We start from the raw sequence: 19893 nt of genomic DNA, 5'->3' as shown, positions 1-19893 counted from the left end.
CGGTGGACCCAGGAGCCGCAGAAGACGAGTTCGCTGAACGGGAGTGGAGCACACAGGTGGTGTGGCGGGCGGAACAGCGGCCGGGGTAGCTGCAGCAGGTGAGGTGGCGGGTGCAGGCGACGCAGCGGGAGTAGGCAGCGCGGTGGACCCAGGAGCCGCAGAAGACGAGTTCGCTGAACGGGAATTCAATAGTGGCGATGAGAGAAGGCGCATGGTAACTGGATGTTGTCCGCTGTGTTTCTGGTTGAACATAGTCACTCTCGTCGTATTTGCATCAGTTCTTATCGATGCACTACAATTTTTACCTATACAGCGCTAGGATACCTCACTGGATTTTAGAGTTCTGCTTTGTGTATATTTATAATTATAGAAAACTATAGTACATGATTTACCAGTCTTCGTTTGTTCTATCGTAAAAGACATATTTGTCATAAATAAATAATTTAATAGTTAAAATATATTATAAAAATAAAGATACGCAATAAATAAACATTTGTAGGATATTTAAAAAGGGTAAATTTTATTTACAATAATATACAGTAACTTTGATAATAAATAAACTGTATGGAAAAAATATAGTGCCTGATGTGGGAATCGATCTCGTTATCTCCAGTCTAGGAATACAAGACGGATCCTTCTCTGCTATCAAAGTAGAAGTGAAGGGTGATAATTGTAGAAGACTGATAAGACGCTCCACAGTTGCGTCAACATGGTCTTGTGTTGTGTGCCAGTCTAACCTAGTTAACTGGTTGGTTAGTATTGAAGTTGGCAGTTACTCATAAGAGATTGAAATTTGTCAATTTCACTTTCGAACACAATTGTTTGCTGTATAGTATAATTGTTTAAGACTTGAAAATGTTTCTAAAATGTCACTGTCACATATAAATTAAATTTAACTACGGAGCGTCGTAGGAAGCGTGTGGAAGATGTAGAGTCAGTCCTACCAACTGGTACGGAGTAGGAAACAATATGTTGTCGCCTACTTTCATCTGGTTGCTCGTATGATCCATGACGTCTTCTTTCAATCGGCATCAATTCAATCAGACCTAGAAGGTAGTTCCTTGTCCATTTAAGTCTAAATCATGAAGAGTGGTGAATAGTTTCAACTTCTGTTCAGCAGGTATTAGTTTGCAGTCATATCGGCATTTACAAATTTCCTGAAACAAAAATATTTAAATAGTATAAAAAAGACATTTTAAAATCAGTATTCACAAAACACACACTCCCACACATGCACACGCACGTGCGCGCACACACACACACACACACACACACACACACGTGGGTCATTCCATGTCAAATCACCCAGTAAATAATTAATTTGACACCCACCTCTTTAGAATTTGATGAAACTTGGCACAATTGTTGCATTTGCTATCTTATTGATAAATACCAAATTTTATTTCTCTATCTCTTATAGTTTTTTTTCTACAAATTTTTTAATTTTCTTAATTTAACGCGATTTTAGGCCTCGGATGTCGCGTCTTGCAATGTAACTTGTAGCTTAAAAAATTAATATCTTGAAAACTATTTGAGATATCACCATGAAACTTTGCATAATATTTAATTAATATATTTAAAATAAAGAAAAAATACATTCACTAACCTATCTCAACTCCAAAAAATAATAAAAATATTATAATCAGAAATTTTTTTTATTTGAAAACCGTTGTTGGGATTTACTAAAATTGCAATATCTCAGGTCTCAGACCTGGTAGAGTGTTCATATTTTTTTTACATACTCCTAGATACATAGGCTAACAGATAAACAAAAAAGATATATGGCTTTTTCACATGTTTAGTTAATATTCCAAAAAGTAGAATATTATTAAGAAATTATAAATTTGCGGTTTACTTACATTTAATAAATGTGAAATAAAATAAAAACTGAAGTCTAAGAATCAATATGTTTTATAGAAATTATTAGTTCTGCTTGTTATATTTTTTCCACTTCATCCAACACTCTTCTGTTTTTCTGATACACTCTTTTTTGAAGTAGTACATTCTGCCAGTGCTATTTGATTGCGGTGCATCAACTGTACTGATAATGTGCTCCAAAGGTATTATGCACAAGTCTTCTCTTTGAGGCCAGTAAAAGCTGGCAGCAAGTCCTGGAGGGTGAAGAAAAAGAATTTCAGCATCTTCTTCTTCATGAAACACAGTTTTAACGAGTCCAAAGTTCCACTTTCCATCGTAGTTTGCAGCCACATAATCGTTTAAAGATGGTTGAATGCAGACCCAATCCGTAGCAGAATCAAAAGAAAACATCAGAGTAGGATTAGGACTATCAGTAGTCCTCCTTATTTCAATTTCATTTGTATTTAATGGTTTGAAATAATGGAAACTTCTAGTACCGGGAATAGTCTTGGTGGTTAAAAATCGTGACACTAACTCCAATCTGAAAGCTTCAGCATTTTTTGTGTCAATAAAGTGAAAGTTTATTTTTTCAATGTTGACTTTACAGAAGTCATAAACTGCAGTTGCTGTCTTGATTTGATTTTCATCTGAAAGTTGAAGGCTGGCTTTTCTCAAAATTCTCTTATTAGTTCCTCCCAAGCCATCACATATTGATTTCCCGTGGCTTGTTGCAAAGAATGAATGTTCGGCTTTCATTCCAAAGCCTTCATGAATGGTTTGTTAGGTTTTTAAAACTATTTATATTTTTGTATTGACCAGCACAGCCGTCAGTGAAATAATGAACTTGGTTTATTTCGGGATGATTTTCTTTCAGCCATTTCGAAATTTCTTTTTGTATGTAATTTACAAAACAAGTGTCATGTTGTAAATCATCACTTATGAAACAATGGTTGGAAATTAAAACTGTATCATCCTTTTTCAAGTAGAGACCAACTGGATGAATTGTGCATCCACCTCTGTTCCAGTGATAACTTTGGATTTCATTTTGAATGGTGTAAGAATAATTTTCACTGAAACCCATTACTACAATTGCTGTATTCAAAGGCGGATCTTCTTTCAGTTTTTTGAAAGTTTTAGACTGTGATTTTGTAATATATGAATGTGGGATTAGGTTTTCTACAGATTTGCTCAGTAAAGAAATAGTCTTCAACGCTGATTGATTGCTTAACCATTTCTGTCCTGTCAGTATTAACCCATTGGCTTATAATTATTTCTTCTTCTAAATCATAATCTCCGCTCAATTTTGCAGTTAAGTATTCAATCAGGGCATCATCAGACGGACAGTTGTCACAATGGTGTAGCATACACTCACTGTTTTCTAAACTAAAGATCTAAACTGAGGCAGTGTTCAGTGGTTAGCTGTAGAGCTAGGAGCATGAACCAACATGAAAGGATCCTGTTGAGACGAGATAGATGAGTCATACAGGCTGTGTAAATATTAGTGCTTATAATGTCTCTTTTATAAATCTTTGTCATGTCTTAGTTCTGACCCCTTGCTCTATCAATAATTAATTGATTTTAGAAATAATTATAAAAAAAGTGGATATATAAAATTTTAAACACTTCATAGTTGATACAAACATGATCAGTAGTAAATAATTTACAATTTATCTTCATAAAGGTTTTGTAAATACTTTTAAATTGAAAGTGACTTGAGTACTAAGTTTAATTGAGTATTTTTATTTTGATAACAACTTAATACAAGAAAAGTTAAAATTAAACTTTAATTTACTTTCAAACCAAATGTTTCAAATTGCGTATTCTTTTAGTTGGTCTGTAATTTTGTTACTCATAAATAATGTTGAATATCAGTCAAACATGTGAAAAAGCCATATATCTTTTTTGTTTATCTGTTAGCCTATGTATCTAGGAGTATGTAAAAAAAATATGAACACTCTACCAGGTCTGAGACCTGAGATATTGCAATTTTAGTAAATCCCAACAACGGTTTTCAAATAAAAAAAATTTCTGATTATAATATTTTTATTATTTTTTGGAGTTGAGATAGGTTAGTGAATGTATTTTTTCTTTATTTTAAATATATTAATTAAATATTATGCAAAGTTTCATGGTGATATCTCAAATAGTTTTCAAGATATTAATTTTTTAAGCTACAAGTTACATTGCAAGACGCGACATCCGAGGCCTAAAATCACGTTAAATTAAGAAAATTAAAAAATTTGCAGAAAAAAAACTATAAGAGATAGAGAAATAAAATTTAGTATTTATCAATAGGATAGCAAATGCAACAATTGTGCCAAGTTTCATCAAATTCTAAAGAGGTGGGTGTCATGACCTGGTTGACTTGACATGGAATGACCCACACACAAACACAAAACACTAATTAGAAATAACGGAAGTCTTAAAAACTAACAACTTAATTTATGATCAGTTATACGTTTGACATTGATAAACAGTAATAACTGGAAATGTTTATCAAAGCAGTTCGTCGCACTTATTATATATCACTCCGTATCAGTTATTGTGGAAGTTGTCAGGGGATTAGAATATGTCCCGGTGTTAATCAATCATTTTAGAACTGTTAATTATGCTATTACAAAAGATATGTTTATAGCGCACCTGTTATTCAATAGAAAATCGCATGCTATACTGCGATAACTGGTATTTATAGAATAATGTGTTAAAAAAGTACCATATTATTACTGTTACTCATTCGCTCCAAAATATTGGATTTAAAAATATTTATACGATTTAAAACTTTAATTTTAAAGTTAATTTGAAGAATTTAGCTTAAATTGGCATATACAATCCATTAAATGAATAATGCACAGTAGTATTTTTGGGACAAGGAAATTCTAAAACCAGAACCCATTGTCAATACAACTCAATGGCAGAGAACAATAGATCTTTATAACAAAACAACTGGGTCGCTGTCTACAACTATTTAATCGTTCCCCCAAGTATGTTGTCACTATAATGCACACATATCACTGATTCCAGAGCCGATCTGGGTGCAATATTCTACAATAGCCGAATATCCGAGTACCATTCTTGAACAACTCGTGGTCTCACAGTATTCAAAAACCGTCCATGTGCTGGGCAGATGATAAAACCCGACACGGCATCCATTTGTAAAGATATATTACAGTAAAATAAATCAACAAAGTAGTGTAAATCATCTTGAAGTTCTTGTGATTTAGAGTTGGTGATCGAGTTCTTATAAAATCTTTTTTAATAGATTAATTTGGGTTCCGAACATAAGTATGTTTTGCTGAATGATCACATGATGCACATTTAACTGGCCATGTTGTTGATACACAGATTCCACATTGTCAGCGTAGATGAAAGGAGTAGAGAATAGGCTTAGATTAGGTAAAGTGACAGGAATGCCAAATATACAAGCTGAATGACGTTGTCAGAAATCACAGCTGCTAACAACAATCTCTTCTTGGATACGCTGCGTCTGGATTGAGATTTGACATTCTATTGTAGTGAGATGTATGAATGAAAGTTACTGCTAGAGCAGCGCCTGTTTATCTAATCCGCATTCAAAATTGTATTCAACTAATATTAGAATAGGAATATAGTAAAACTTACCAAAAAGTCAAAAAATATATTTTTGTATTATATTGATTGAAATCTCTACTTATCTTTCTGATTAAAATTATGTATAATATGTACAATTTCAGTTGGTGCAAACATTAAAGAAAATTTCTGCTATAGTAGCACCTATTCTAATACCCATTCAAAAATGTATAAAATTAATGTTAATATATGAATAAAATGATGCTTAAGGATGTTCCTTACCAAAAGGTCAAAACGTGGATATTTGTTTTAATATTGATTGATGAATCTACCTATCTTTCTCATTAGAATTATATATAATATGTACAAACTCAGTTCAAACATTTTTTTTTCAGAAATCCACTGTAATGGTGAATAAATGACTTAAACAAACTTCGTTTTCAGAAATTTTCCTTTTTTAATACATAATTAAGTTTTTAGAACGTTCTTGCAATATTAAAAAAAAATAACTGGGCTGCTGTGTTTTTTGAAACTATGCCAAGGGTTTGGCATTTTATAACAAATAAAACTTAAATAAAAATAAACTATTTCCAATAATAAACGAATGAAGGGCATTCGACCCCTTTTGACCATTATTTAATAATGCCTTTGGTTTCTTATTACTTTTGTTATATATACTTTAAATATGTACTTTTATTTCATTATATAACTCTTAATATTTTTTTGACATTTTATATGAGACGTAACAAAACTTCCTGATTCAAAAAAATACTGTTTCTATTGAAGTTTATTTGTGCACTACTTTAATAAGGTTTTATCCCCACCGCAATAATTTTTTACATTAGAATGAGCCACGATTAAAGTACACAATAATTATATAAATTAGCAAATTTCAAACGATAATACTATATAAATATATATGTGTGTGTGTGTTCCTCGTAAATAAATATAGAATCTTTCCATACAGAAATATCTGTAAACCGAATCCGGTATCTACCATAATAGGGTCGGTTGGGTAATAATCCACTTTAGTGCACTAAAACCTTTGATGAACTGAATCTATGCCACAATTTACCTCTTGGGTAAAATATAAATGGTCTCTTGTAGAAGAGGACAATCACTACTAAAATACTCTCTATCAAAATTATGTGTTTTCATCTAAGTTCGCGTTCGTACTAACAGTGTGAATTTATTAATATAATGCATGGTACGCGCATAGAAGTATAGGTTCAATGGTTGAGCATTAGCTCGTCAGTTTATTTTCTGATTGAGTTGTTACCTCGAGGGATTTTTTTTCCTGTTTCCATAAATCTGTTATTTATGATTTATGTCTTCATAGAAAAGGCTACGCTACAACTCAGAGCCTTTCAGGTTTACTAAACCTTTCCTTCCCTCTAACCAACTTTGCAAATCATGAAATCGTGCTTGGTATTGTTTGTGAAACAATTTGTAATTACTCAATTTAAAGTGTCCTTCAAGACATTGTCCTTCAAAATGTAAGTGAATTGACCTCTGTGTCGCGCTCGTTAGTTCGTGGAAGAAACGTGGGCATTCTTCTTTGAATGATGTCATGTCTGTAACATCAGTTGACATTAGAAAGTTGTGAAATTCGTTTAAAGCGTCAGAATTGTTTATTTCTCTGAAAAAGTAAATATTAGAGACAATTATGTTGCAAATTACTTAGGGAGAGGAATGTAGGTAGATTGAACCGTTTATTAATTGTCTGATGAGGATTCCTCCGCCTTAAAAACTGTATTTGAATTTGAGCCCCACAGTGATTTCTCAATAATTAAAGAAGAATGCATTGGTTGTATGTATTGCATTGTATGCGCTTGGCGTATGGGCAAAAGACTGAAACCAAAACGGAGGGAACATTCAGGATGGAACATCTTTATCAGGCAATAATCCCCTCACTGCTTTAGCCATACAGAAAATACAAACTTGCTATGGTATTCCTATCTGGCTTCAACGTAATCTACATAGTTTCAAAGCTAAACAACAAACAGTTTGGACTTACATTCATATCATATCATTCAACGATAAACTAATGAACAAGTTATGTACTAAAGGAGAGCACACATGGAGCAAGTACAACAAATTGTTGGTTTTATAGGAAATCTGTAGCCATACATATAATTTCTATCTTCCAGAATCTAAAATGGACATTGTGAAACGTAAATTTCAAATACTACCTGTTCATAAAATTTTAAAAGTGTCAGAAAGTCACATAATATTTAATGAGTCCTAACAACTTGATCTGGTGCCGCCTCCCTGAGAGAACATTTGTCACACTAAGAACAATAAATAAATTTTGGTAGATCAGAGGACATTATTTAACTTTCTGTAATGAATAATAAGTATAAAGGAGAATGCTAAGTTGTTACTTTGTAATTATACTGAAGGGGAAGTGTTAGAAATAATAAAAGTAGGTATTTCACCAATTGTTATGGCTAAACTGGTATTTTGTGAAAATCCAAAAACATTCGATGACCTGGACAAAATTTGCATTCAGGAACAGAATGTGTTTTATCAGGAGAGAGAAGCATTTATGGTATAAATGACAAAGGTATAAATAAAAAGTTTAGCACAGCCCAGGAAACAATATACAGCAGCACAGGGGACTAGAGAGGCTAGAAAATGCTACGTGTGCGGTAAGTTAGGCTACCTAGCTAAATATTGTTATAAAAATGAGAGAGAAATAGCACCAAAGTTCCAGGATGCAGCCACCGATCCAAAAAACTTGTAAGTTGGTGAAAATGTTTAGACTCACGCAAATTTTCCCCGTTCTTAACTAAATAGATTAAATAATATTAAACGTAGATGTTACATTAAGGTTAATAACACGTTAAGTACCGCATTAAAACATTATGTTGGTTCTAAGGTAGTAAACAATTATAGTGCATTGCCTATAATGAAAGTTGAGTATGGGAAGACATATAATGAAGAGGTATTGATAGACTCTGGCAGTAGCTTGACTTTAATGAGTGAAATGTTTTAAGATAAACTGTAAGAAAATAATTTAGTTACTGATAGTATAGTGACCCAAACCAAGTATTTAAGAGCTGATAACTCGAACATTGAATTAGTGGGTGAATGTAAGATAAACATTAAAATTCAGGACTTTTCATGGAAAGAAAAATTTGTTATTGCTAAGAAACTAGCTTGGAAAGTTATTTTAGGAACTGACTTTATTAAGAATACTGGACTAGTGTTAGACTTAATGAATGACTGTTGTTCCTTTCATTGTAAGCCTAGTGAGGAAATATATTTATTTATAAACACTACTATAATAAGTAATGACATGAACGAAAGTATGAAAATAGGCTGTAATAAAGCGGCTCAGGGTGTAAATAAAATTTTAAAATAATTTCCTGAGGTGTTTTACTAGCAAAATTGGAAGGGCTGTCGATTATGAAGTGCACTTAGAAGTGAGTGATCCAGAACCAGTAAGACAAAGACCATATCCGCTGTCACCACCACCGAAGTTAGCGGGACTGAGAAGGATTATTGACCAGTTGTTAGAAGAGGGCGTAATAAAACCGAGCGAGTCCAATTATGCGAGCCCTACCTTTTTAGTCAATAAACCAGAAACCAACAAGTCAAGAATGGTGGTAAATTATTCAAAATTAAATAGTAAGTTAAAAATAGTTGAATATCCCATGGGAGATGAATCTGTGTTGTTCCTTATAACCTCTTGCCCATTGTCTAAAACCCTCCCAGTCATATGCAGGCTGGTTGAAAGTATCAGCTTTGATTCTCAAATTTACATCACTGGTAATCAAGACTGCAATCTCATTTTTCATGGCAGTGTAAGCAGCCTCTGATTGTCGATGGTGAAATTCTAAACTTTTCTTGCTATTTCAGCCAACATTATATTTGGGGAATTCCTGTCATTATTGAGATGATCACATCTTTACAGATGTCAGTTCGAGGTTTCCTAAAGTTGCAAGTTTTGGGAAATCACTTAGAAAAACCTTTCTATAGAAAGGAAACGACACTTTATTTTGGGGATATTTTTTTTTATTGCACAAAATAAACTATTTGTATTTAGATCCTGACTACGGTACTGTTTGTCTGATTGCTTCCGGCTGTAGTGGCTTGGTTCTTTAGGAAATGATCTAATATGTAATCTTACTTCATTTCTGTCCGCCCAAGTAAATTTGAAGGTTTTGATTCCCCCTCTTTTATCTTTATAGATGGTATATCCCATCTACTTCTTCTTAACTAATATTTCTACTCTCTTTGAAGACCTTATTCCAAAAATATCCATAAAAACTTTCTTACATACCCGTTTATTTTGTCCTTGGACATCTGATACGGAGTGAGAAAGAGTATGTTCTCGAATACTTTCATCTGGTTGCTTCTTTTAATCGACATCAATTCAATCAGACCGAGAAGGTAGTTCCTTGTCCATTTAAGTCTAAATCATGAAGAGTGGTGAATAGTTTCAACTTCTGTTCAACAGGTATTAGTTTGCAGTCATATCGGCATTTAGAAATTTCCTGAAACAAAAATATTTAAATAGTATAAAACAGACATTTCAAAATCAGTATTCACAAAACACACACTCCCACACACAAAACACTAATTACAAATAATGTAAGTCTTAGAAACTAACAACTTAATTTATGATCAGTTATACGTTTGACATTGATAAACAGTAATAACTGGAAATGTTTATCAAAGCAGTTCGTAGCACTTATTAAATATCACTCCGTATCACCATAAAACTTAGGTAAAGAAAATACCAGTTTATTTTGAATTTTAGCATATATTAAGTTTGTATAACTAATTGTATTATACAGAGTTCAGGAATAGATACTTAGTACTAAAATTAGAGGATTTAGTACTAGACTAGATCATTTTAATGTATATCAACCACCCATTGGTGTTTAAATTAGGTCGCAAACCCCATTAAAATGTGTTTACAACTTTCCAATTTCCTCGACAAGACTGAACTGTAGCGTGTGTGTAATATAACTGATACGCACCAGAAGTAGTGGAGTTTGTTTTTAACCTTTTGAATCTCTTATCAATACATTCTTAAATAGTACGTACCACAAACATCTTCCGATTAAAAGAATTCGTTTGGATACTAAAGTGTTTGATAGAAACTGGAATTTTAGTTATTGTGGAAGTTGTCAGGGGATTAGAATATGTCCCGGTGTTAATCAATCATTTTAGGCACGGCACCCATTTGTAAAGATATATTACAGTAAAATAAATCAACAAAGTAGTGTAAATCATCTTGAAGTTCTTGTGATTTAGAGTTGGTGATCGAGTTCTTATAAAATCTTTTTTAATAGATTAATTTGGGTTCCGAACATAAGTATGTTTTGCTGAATGATCACATGATGCACATTTAACTGGCCATGTTGTTGATACACAGATTCCACATTGTCAGCGTAGATGAAAGGAGTAGAGAATAGGCTTAGATTAGGTAAAGTGACAGGAATGCCAAATATACAAGCTGAATGACGTTGTCAGAAATCACAGCTGCTAACAACAATCTCTTCTTGGATACGCTGCGTCTGGATTGAGATTTGACATTCTATTGTAGTGAGATGTTTGAATGAAAGTTACTGCTAGAGCAGCGCCTGTTTATCTAATCCGCATTCAAAATTGTATTCAACTAATATTAGAATAGGAATATAGTAAAACTAACCAAAAAGTCAAAAAATATATTTTTGTATTATATTGATTGAAATCTCTACTTATCTTTCTGATTAAAATTATGTATAATATGTACAATTTCAGTTGGTGCAAACATTAAAGAAAATTTCTGCTATAGTAGCACCTATTCTAATACCCATTCAAAAATGTATAAAATTAATGTTAATATATGAATAAAATGATGCTTAAGGATGTTCCTTACCAAAAGGTCAAAACGTGGATATTTGTTTTATATTGATTGATGAATCTACCTATCTTTCTCATTAGAATTATATATAATATGTACAAACTCAGTTCAAACATTTTTTTTTTTCAGAAATCCACTGTAATGGTGAATAAATGACTTAAACGAACTTCGTTTTCAGAAATTTTCCTTTTTTAATACATAATTAAGTTTTTAGAACGTTCTTGCAATATTAAAAAAAAATAACTGGGCTGCTGTGTTTTTTGAAACTATGCCAAGGGTTTGGCATTTTATAACAAATAAAACTTAAATAAAAATAAACTATTTCCAATAATAAACGAATGAAGGGCATTCGACCCCTTTTGACCATTATTTAATAATGCCTTTGGTTTCTTATTACTTTTGTTATATATACTTTAAATATGTACTTTTATTTCATTATATAACTCTTAATATTTTTTTGACATTTTATATGAGACGTAACAAAACTTCCTGATTCAAAAAAATACTGTTTCTATTGAAGTTTATTTGTGCACTACTTTAATAAGGTTTTATCCCCACCGCAATAATTTTTTACATTAGAATGAGCCACGATTAAAGTACACAATAATTATATAAATTAGCAAATTTCAAACGATAATACTATATAAATATATATGTGTGTGTGTGTGTGTGTGTGTGTGTGTGTGTTCCTCGTAAATAAATATAGAATCTTTCCATACAGAAATATCTGTAAACCGAATCCGGTATCTACCATAATAGGGTCGGTTGGGTACTAATCCACTTTAGTGCACTAAAACCTTTGATGAACTGAATCTATGCCACAATTTACCTCTTGGGTAAAATATAAATGGTCTCTTGTAGAAGAGGACAATCACTACTAAAATACTCTCTATCAAAATTATGTGTTTTCATCTAAGTTCGCGTTCGTACTAACAGTGTGAATTTATTAATATAATGCATGGTACGCGCATAGAAGTATAGGTTCAATGGTTGAGCATTAGCTCGTCAGTTTATTTTCTGATTGAGTTGTTACCTCGAGGGATTTTTTTTTCCTGTTTCCATAAATCGTGTTATTTATGATTTATGTCTTCATAGAAAAGGCTACGCTACAACTCAGAGCCTTTCAGGTTTACTAAACCTTTCCTTCCCTCTAACCAACTTTGCAATTCATGAAATCGTGCTTGGTATTGTTTGTGAAACAATTTGTAATTACTCAATTTAAAGTGTCCTTCAAGACATTGTCCTTCAAAATGTAAGTGAATTGACCTCTGTGTCGCGCTCGTTAGTTCGTGGAAGAAACGTGGGCATTCTTCTTTGAATGATGTCATGTCTGTAACATCAGTTGACATTAGAAAGTTGTGAAATTTGTTTAAAGCGTCAGAATTGTTTATTTCTCTGAAAAAGTAAATATTAGAGACAATTATGTTGCAAATTACTTAGGGAGAGGAATGTAGGTAGATTGAACCGTTTATTAATTGTCTGATGAGGATTCCTCCGCCTTAAAAACTGTATTTGAATTTGAGCCCCACAGTGATTTCTCAATAATTAAAGAAGAATGCATTGGTTGTATGTATTGCATTGTATGCGCTTGGCGTATGGGCAAAAGACTGAAACCAAAACGGAGGGAACATTCAGGATGGAACATCTTTATCAGGCAATAATCCCCTCACTGCTTTAGCCATACAGAAAATACAAACTTGCTATGGTATTCCTATCTGGCTTCAACGTAATCTACATAGTTTCAAAGCTAAACAACAAACAGTTTGGACTTACATTCATATCATATCATTCAACGATAAACTAATGAACAAGTTATGTACTAAAGGAGAGCACACATGGAGCAAGTACAACAAATTGTTGGTTTTATAGGAAATCTGTAGCCATACATATAATTTCTATCTTCCAGAATCTAAAATGGACATTGTGAAACGTAAATTTCAAATACTACCTGTTCATAAAATTTTAAAAGTGTCAGAAAGTCACATAATATTTAATGAGTCCTAACAACTTGATCTGGTGCCGCCTCCCTGAGAGAACATTTGTCACACTAAGAACAATAAATAAATTTTGGTAGATCAGAGGACATTATTTAACTTTCTGTAATGAATAATAAGTATAAAGGAGAATGCTAAGTTGTTACTTTGTAATTATACTGAAGGGGAAGTGTTAGAAATAATAAAAGTAGGTATTTCACCAATTGTTATGGCTAAACTGGTATTTTGTGAAAATCCAAAAACATTCGATGACCTGGACAAAATTTGCATTCAGGAACAGAATGTGTTTTATCAGGAGAGAGAAGCATTTATGGTATAAATGACAAAGGTATAAATAAAAAGTTTAGCACAGCCCAGGAAACAATATACAGCAGCACAGGGGACTAGAGAGGCTAGAAAATGCTACGTGTGCGGTAAGTTAGGCTACCTAGCTAAATATTGTTATAAAAATGAGAGAGAAATAGCACCAAAGTTCCAGGATGCAGCCACCGATCCAAAAAACTTGTAAGTTGGTGAAAATGTTTAGACTCACGCAAATTTTCCCCGTTCTTAACTAAATAGATTAAATAATATTAAACGTAGACGTTACATTAAGGTTAATAACACGTTAAGTACCGCATTAAAACATTATGTTGGTTCTAAGGTAGTAAACAATTATAGTGCATTGCCTATAATGAAAGTTGAGTATGGGAAGACATATAATGAAGAGGTATTGATAGACTCTGGCAGTAGCTTGACTTTAATGAGTGAAATGTTTTAAGATAAACTGTAAGAAAATAATTTAGTTACTGATAGTATAGTGACCCAAACCAAGTATTTAAGAGCTGATAACTCGAACATTGAATTAGTGGGTGAATGTAAGATAAACATTAAAATTCAGGACTTTTCATGGAAAGAAAAATTTGTTATTGCTAAGAAACTAGCTTGGAAAGCTATTTTAGGAACTGACTTTATTAAGAATAGTGGACTAGTGTTAGACTTAATGAATGACTGTTGTTCCTTTCATTGTAAGCCTAGTGAGGAAATATATTTATTTATAAACACTACTATAATAAGTAATGACATGAACGAAAGTATGAAAATAGGCTGTAATAAAGCGGCTCAGGGTGTAAATAAAATTTTAAAATAATTTCCTGAGGTGTTTACTAGCAAAATTGGAAGGGCTGTCGATTATGAAGTGCACTTAGAAGTGAGTGATCCAGAACCAGTAAGACAAAGACCATATCCGCTGTCACCACCGAAGTTAGCGGAACTGAGAAGGATTATTGACCAGTTGTTAGAAGAGGACGTAATAAAACCGAGCGAGTCCAATTATGCGAGCCCTACCTTTTTAGTCAATAAACCAGAAACCAACAAGTCAAGAATGGTGGTAAATTATTCAAAATTAAATAGTAAGTTAAAAATAGTTGAATATCCCATGGGAGATGAATCTGTGTTGTTCCTTATAACCTCTTGCCCATTGTCTAAAACCCTCCCAGTCATATGCAGGCTGGTTGAAAGTATCAGCTTTGATTCTCAAATTTACATCACTGGTAATCAAGACTGCAATCTCATTTTTCATGGCAGTGTAAGCAGCCTCTGATTGTCGATGGTGAAATTCTAAACTTTTCTTGCTATTTCAGCCAACATTATATTTGGGGATTACCTGTCATTATTGAGATGATCACATCTTTACAGATGTCAGTTCGAGGTTTCCTAAAGTTGCAAGTTTTGGGAAATCACTTAGAAAAACCTTTCTATAGAAAGGAAACGACACTTTATTTTGGGGATATTTTTTTTTATTGCAAAAAATAAACTATTTGTATTTAGATCCTGACTACGGTACTGTTTGTCTGATTGCTTCCGGCTGTAGTGGCTTGGTTCTTTAGGAAATGATCTAATATGTAATCTTACTTCATTTCTGTCCGCCCAAGTAAATTTGAAGGTTTTGATTCCCCCTCTTTTATCTTTATAGATGGTATATCCCATCTACTTCTTCTTAACTAATATTTCTACTCTCTTTGAAGACCTTATTCCAAAAATATCCATAAAAACTTTCTTACATACCCGTTTATTTTGTCCTTGGACATCTGATACGGAGTGAGAAAGAGTATGTTCTCGAATACTTTCATCTGGTTGCTTCTTTTAATCGACATCAATTCAATCAGACCGAGAAGGTAGTTCCTTGTCCATTTAAGTCTAAATCATGAAGAGTGGTGAATAGTTTCAACTTCTGTTCAACAGGTATTAGTTTGCAGTCATATCGGCATTTAGAAATTTCCTGAAACAAAAATATTTAAATAGTATAAAACAGACATTTCAAAATCAGTATTCACAAAACACACACTCCCACACACAAAACACTAATTACAAATAATGTAAGTCTTAGAAACTAACAACTTAATTTATGATCAGTTATACGTTTGACATTGATAAACAGTAATAACTGGAAATGTTTATCAAAGCAGTTCGTAGCACTTATTAAATATCACTCCGTATCACCATAAAACTTAGGTAAAGAATATACCAGTTTATTTTAAATTTTAGCATATATTAAGTTTATATAACTAATTGTATTATACAGAGTTCAGGAATAGATACTTAGTACTAAAATTAGAGGATTTAGTAACTAGACTAGATCATTTTAATGTATATCAACCACCCATTGGTGTTTAAATTAGGTCGCAAACCCCATTAAAATGTGTTTACAACTTTCCAATTTCCTCGACAAGACTGAACTGTAGCGTGTGTGTAATATAACTGATACGCACCAGAAGTAGTGGAGTTTGTTTTTAACCTTTTGAATCTCTTATCAATACATTCTTAAATAGTACGTACCACAAACATCTTCCGATTAAAAGAATTCGTTTGGATACTAAAGTGTTTGATAGAAACTGGAATTTTAGTTATTGTGGAAGTTGTCAGGGGATTAGAATATGTCCCGGTGTTAATCAATCATTTTAGGCACGGCACCCATTTGTAAAGATATATTACAGTAAAATAAATCAACAAAGTAGTGTAAATCATCTTGAAGTTCTTGTGATTTAGAGTTGGTGATCGAGTTCTTATAAAATCTTTTTTAATAGATTAATTTGGGTTCCGAACATAAGTATGTTTTGCTGAATGATCACATGATGCACATTTAACTGGCCATGTTGTTGATACACAGATTCCACATTGTCAGCGTAGATGAAAGGAGTAGAGAATAGGCTTAGATTAGGTAAAGTGACAGGAATGCCAAATATACAAGCTGAATGACGTTGTCAGAAATCACAGCTGCTAACAACAATCTCTTCTTGGATACGCTGCGTCTGGATTGAGATTTGACATTCTATTGTAGTGAGATGTTTGAATGAAAGTTACTGCTAGAGCAGCGCCTGTTTATCTAATCCGCATTCAAAATTGTATTCAACTAATATTAGAATAGGAATATAGTAAAACTAACCAAAAAGTCAAAAAATATATTTTTGTATTATATTGATTGAAATCTCTACTTATCTTTCTGATTAAAATTATGTATAATATGTACAATTTCAGTTGGTGCAAACATTAAAGAAAATTTCTGCTATAGTAGCACCTATTCTAATACCCATTCAAAAATGTATAAAATTAATGTTAATATATGAATAAAATGATGCTTAAGGATGTTCCTTACCAAAAGGTCAAAACGTGGATATTTGTTTTATATTGATTGATGAATCTACCTATCTTTCTCATTAGAATTATATATAATATGTACAAACTCAGTTCAAACATTTTTTTTTTTTCAGAAATCCACTGTAATGGTGAATAAATGACTTAAACGAACTTCGTTTTCAGAAATTTTCCTTTTTTAATACATAATTAAGTTTTTAGAACGTTCTTGCAATATTAAAAAAAAATAACTGGGCTGCTGTGTTTTTTGAAACTATGCCAAGGGTTTGGCATTTTATAACAAATAAAACTTAAATAAAAATAAACTATTTCCAATAATAAACGAATGAAGGGCATTCGACCCCTTTTGACCATTATTTAATAATGCCTTTGGTTTCTTATTACTTTTGTTATATATACTTTAAATATGTACTTTTATTTCATTATATAACTCTTAATATTTTTTTGACATTTTATATGAGACGTAACAAAACTTCCTGATTCAAAAAAATACTGTTTCTATTGAAGTTTATTTGTGCACTACTTTAATAAGGTTTTATCCCCACCGCAATAATTTTTTACATTAGAATGAGCCACGATTAAAGTACACAATAATTATATAAATTAGCAAATTTCAAACGATAATACTATATAAATATATATGTGTGTGTGTGTGTGTGTGTGTGTGTGTGTGTGTGTTCCTCGTAAATAAATATAGAATCTTTCCATACAGAAATATCTGTAAACCGAATCCGGTATCTACCATAATAGGGTCGGTTGGGTACTAATCCACTTTAGTGCACTAAAACCTTTGATGAACTGAATCTATGCCACAATTTACCTCTTGGGTAAAATATAAATGGTCTCTTGTAGAAGAGGACAATCACTACTAAAATACTCTCTATCAAAATTATGTGTTTTCATCTAAGTTCGCGTTCGTACTAACAGTGTGAATTTATTAATATAATGCATGGTACGCGCATAGAAGTATAGGTTCAATGGTTGAGCATTAGCTCGTCAGTTTATTTTCTGATTGAGTTGTTACCTCGAGGGATTTTTTTTCCTGTTTCCATAAATCGTGTTATTTATGATTTATGTCTTCATAGAAAAGGCTACGCTACAACTCAGAGCCTTTCAGGTTTACTAAACCTTTCCTTCCCTCTAACCAACTTTGCAATTCATGAAATCGTGCTTGGTATTGTTTGTGAAACAATTTGTAATTACTCAATTTAAAGTGTCCTTCAAGACATTGTCCTTCAAAATGTAAGTGAATTGACCTCTGTGTCGCGCTCGTTAGTTCGTGGAAGAAACGTGGGCATTCTTCTTTGAATGATGTCATGTCTGTAACATCAGTTGACATTAGAAAGTTGTGAAATTTGTTTAAAGCGTCAGAATTGTTTATTTCTCTGAAAAAGTAAATATTAGAGACAATTATGTTGCAAATTACTTAGGGAGAGGAATGTAGGTAGATTGAACCGTTTATTAATTGTCTGATGAGGATTCCTCCGCCTTAAAAACTGTATTTGAATTTGAGCCCCACAGTGATTTCTCAATAATTAAAGAAGAATGCATTGGTTGTATGTATTGCATTGTATGCGCTTGGCGTATGGGCAAAAGACTGAAACCAAAACGGAGGGAACATTCAGGATGGAACATCTTTATCAGGCAATAATCCCCTCACTGCTTTAGCCATACAGAAAATACAAACTTGCTATGGTATTCCTATCTGGCTTCAACGTAATCTACATAGTTTCAAAGCTAAACAACAAACAGTTTGGACTTACATTCATATCATATCATTCAACGATAAACTAATGAACAAGTTATGTACTAAAGGAGAGCACACATGGAGCAAGTACAACAAATTGTTGGTTTTATAGGAAATCTGTAGCCATACATATAATTTCTATCTTCCAGAATCTAAAATGGACATTGTGAAACGTAAATTTCAAATACTACCTGTTCATAAAATTTTAAAAGTGTCAGAAAGTCACATAATATTTAATGAGTCCTAACAACTTGATCTGGTGCCGCCTCCCTGAGAGAACATTTGTCACACTAAGAACAATAAATAAATTTTGGTAGATCAGAGGACATTATTTAACTTTCTGTAATGAATAATAAGTATAAAGGAGAATGCTAAGTTGTTACTTTGTAATTATACTGAAGGGGAAGTGTTAGAAATAATAAAAGTAGGTATTTCACCAATTGTTATGGCTAAACTGGTATTTTGTGAAAATCCAAAAACATTCGATGACCTGGACAAAATTTGCATTCAGGAACAGAATGTGTTTTATCAGGAGAGAGAAGCATTTATGGTATAAATGACAAAGGTATAAATAAAAAGTTTAGCACAGCCCAGGAAACAATATACAGCAGCACAGGGGACTAGAGAGGCTAGAAAATGCTACGTGTGCGGTAAGTTAGGCTACCTAGCTAAATATTGTTATAAAAATGAGAGAGAAATAGCACCAAAGTTCCAGGATGCAGCCACCGATCCAAAAACTTGTAAGTTGGTGAAAATGTTTAGACTCACGCAAATTTTCCCCGTTCTTAACTAAATAGATTAAATAATATTAAACGTAGACGTTACATTAAGGTTAATAACACGTTAAGTACCGCATTAAAACATTATGTTGGTTCTAAGGTAGTAAACAATTATAGTGCATTGCCTATAATGAAAGTTGAGTATGGGAAGACATATAATGAAGAGGTATTGATAGACTCTGGCAGTAGCTTGACTTTAATGAGTGAAATGTTTTAAGATAAACTGTAAGAAAATAATTTAGTTACTGATAGTATAGTGACCCAAACCAAGTATTTAAGAGCTGATAACTCGAACATTGAATTAGTGGGTGAATGTAAGATAAACATTAAAATTCAGGACTTTTCATGGAAAGAAAAATTTGTTATTGCTAAGAAACTAGCTTGGAAAGCTATTTTAGGAACTGACTTTATTAAGAATAGTGGACTAGTGTTAGACTTAATGAATGACTGTTGTTCCTTTCATTGTAAGCCTAGTGA

At 32.5% G+C, this 19893-nt stretch overlaps 1 long non-coding RNA gene across 1 annotated transcript in view; it reads right to left on the bottom strand.

The window, feature by feature from the left end:
• Window positions 1–496: 496 nt before the first annotated feature.
• LOC124369865 overlaps window positions 497–19893 on the bottom strand; it is a 34935-nt gene continuing 15538 nt past the window's right edge. The window contains exons 4-6 of the long non-coding RNA XR_006923120.1: window positions 15304–15517; window positions 9692–9905; window positions 497–1157 (exon numbers count right to left, since the gene is read on the bottom strand). This is a non-coding gene — a long non-coding RNA (uncharacterized LOC124369865). The remainder of the gene's footprint in view (window positions 1158–9691; window positions 9906–15303; window positions 15518–19893) is intronic.

This window comes from Homalodisca vitripennis, chromosome X (assembly GCF_021130785.1).
Source record: "Homalodisca vitripennis isolate AUS2020 chromosome X, UT_GWSS_2.1, whole genome shotgun sequence".
NCBI classification, from domain to species: domain Eukaryota; kingdom Metazoa; phylum Arthropoda; class Insecta; order Hemiptera; family Cicadellidae; genus Homalodisca; species Homalodisca vitripennis.
The sequence above is the reverse complement of the archived record's forward strand: the minus strand, read 5'-3'. Positions and strand labels throughout refer to the sequence as shown.